The following is a 2,938-nucleotide window of genomic DNA, read 5'->3' as shown; positions in this document are numbered from 1 at the left end:
CATGGAACCTACTGGGTGACACTGGGAATGTCGCAGGCTCTCAACCTCAGGGGAAGGCAATGGCAAACCTCTGAACAAATCTTGGCAAGAAAACCCCAGGATAGGTTTGCCATATAGTCAGCAGAAGTCAGAAACGACTTGAAGGGACACAGCAACAAACAACAAGGCAAAGCTATCACAGGGTTTTCTGGATTTCCATGGCTGAGTGGGGAATCAACCCTGGTCTCCAGAGTTGTAGTCCATCGCTCAAACCACTGCACCACTCTCGTCTAGTGAATTCTAAATACCTCACACAGTTAGAAAAACTTGGTTTCCACAGCAGTGAAAATGGTATCAAAGTGTTACAACTGTGCAAGCGTGAAAGAGAACAGAGTTCAGCTTTGTTCTCTTTTCAGCTGAGTGTCCTTGGTTGCTGCTTGGTTGGACTCCCTCTGTGTATGAAGGCATTGGTTGGGCTGGAGTAATGAGGACACAAGTTAACCGTTCTTCTCACTTACTGCTTTTCATGGTTGTTATTTATTAATGTGGGTCTTTTAAGATTGCTTTAAAATATTTCAAGTTTAAATATGACAGATTTTGTTTGTTTAGACACTTCAGAGATACTGGTGGCATATACGCTGTTTTAAGGTGAAAATAACTAAAAACACACACCTCCCCCTCCTCCCTAGCCCAGCCAAACGGAATTTCTGCAAGGAAGCATAGAGTATCACTTGAAGAAATAATACATACTGTAATAAAAATTTCTCCAGAGAAATGAGGAAGCAGGCTCACGACTGCATAAATGGATACAGTGAATCTGCAGAAATTGGATACCAAGATCCTTTTACAGGGGAGGCAAAGTGATAAGAAGAAGAGCAATTTTACTGTCACATTTAAGAAAGAGCCACAGCCAAAGGCTCATATCCTCCCATCTTGATAGACACATGGAGACACTGCAGGGCATCTGGCATGTCATTTAACTGATCCAAGTGCTTTCCTTGCCTTTCCTTAAAACTGTTCAGTCCCTTCCAACAAGTCAGATATAAAGCACGGAAGCTTTCTTCTCCTCCCCTACTCAGCACTGTGGCTCAACAGCTTGTCATGTTGTGCTAATATGTTCTACACAGAGAAAGTGCCCGATAAAATCCCAGAAGGGGATTTCGACAGGAACGATCGCAAAATGGAAATGGCTAAAGCTAAGCAAGTGATGGAGGTGAGCGGGGTGGCCAAAGTGTCAAAGAATCTGAAGGGATTTCAGAAATAGTTATTTCAAAGAGTCATTTGGGTTATCAGAAGTGTCTGAAGAAAAGCAGGGCAGCTATTGCAAAACAATGTCATGTTTCTGAGTGGTTTTCCTACAACATCCTTGTCAAGGCTGGACCTACCATTAGGCCGAGTGGGGTGGCCAAAAGTGGACAGTATTTCAAGGTCTATTGCAGAATACAGTACACAGAGGACATATGATGGATTACAGATTTAGGTGAGAGCCAGCAGTTTGAACCAAGAACTAGGATTCTGGAGATCAAGGTTTGATTTCCCACTCAGGCATGGAAACCCACTGGGTGATCTTGGGTGAGTTACACACTCTTTGCCCCTGAAAACTCTGTGACAGGTTTGCTTTAGGGTTGCCATAAGTCAGAAACGATTTGAAGGCACACAGCAACCAAAATGGCTTCTGGTGTGTCAAGCCATGCCAACTGAGTGATGGCACTGTAGTCTCACATATCTTGAGCGTGCTAGGCTGAGAAAGGCTGGATTATAGCAATCTGTTGGGAGAGGTTTAAAGATGGATAACTGTGTGCCAGCATTTTTAAAATGTAAAAAACAGATCTCTTTCCCCATAATATAGAAGGACGTTTCAGGAAACTCACCCCAAAGATTTTCCTTTCTTACTCTCTATATCCTCTCTTTAAGTTATACAGCACTCAGGTCCAGGACTAGTAGTCGAGGCTGAATTTCAAGGCACAGGAGAGGGAAAAAGACTCCCCCCCCTTTCCCACCCATCTTTTCTGGTCTTGAATAAACCTGCAAGTTTATCTGGAATCCAAACCGGAGCACATGACATACATTGTTGTGGTGTGCTTTCAAATTGTTTCTGATTTATGATTTAAATTTGTTCTGACTTATAGCAACCCTATCACAGGGTTTTCTTGGCAAGATTTGTTCAGAGGGGATTTGCTCCCAGTTTTTTCTGAGACTGAGAGAGTGTAACTTGTATAAGGTCACCCAACATGTTTCCGTGGGTGAGCAGGGATTTGAACCCTGCTCTCCAGATTCATAATTCAATGCTCAAACTACCAAACCACACGCTAGCTCTCAGAAATCCAACTCATATATATCACAGTTTAACATACTTATCATAATATCACTCTTCTAAATACTGTACTATTCTATTCAAAAAAATAACACTAAATACATAAAAATAATAATTACTGGTACTGTACATACTAAATCCTGATATAACTATATCCCTTCTTAATTTTTTAATATAATCCATAAAGGGTTTCCAATTTTTCAAGAATTCATTTATGCCGTTGGCTTCAACAAATTTGGTCAGTTTTGCTAGCTCTGTTAAATCCATCATTTTATTCTAAAGTACTCAAAATCTCTTCTCCCCCCTCCCCAGTTTTTAGCTTAGACTAATCTTGCAGCTGTAACCAAACAATATATTAAAGTTTTGTGTTTTTATTGAGGCATTTAACTTTGAATGTATTTAAGAGGCTTTCATTGATCCATTGTGGGTTTTTTTTTAAATTTATGTATATAGCCTGAGTGCTTTGGCTATGAGGATGGTTCATAAATCAAATAAACACATTGCTGTACACCCAGACCTTAGTTTTCTTCACAGTCACAACTGCTGGAATTTAAGAAAGGGTTTGAAGATGTTGGAGGAATTACTGCTTTGGATTACACTTCCCAGAATCTCCAAGCAGCTAGCATGATGGAATTACCAATTAGT

The sequence above is a fragment of the Sceloporus undulatus genome, chromosome 4 (assembly GCF_019175285.1).
Source record: "Sceloporus undulatus isolate JIND9_A2432 ecotype Alabama chromosome 4, SceUnd_v1.1, whole genome shotgun sequence".
NCBI lineage: Eukaryota > Metazoa > Chordata > Lepidosauria > Squamata > Phrynosomatidae > Sceloporus > Sceloporus undulatus.
This window is presented reverse-complemented; position numbering follows the sequence as displayed.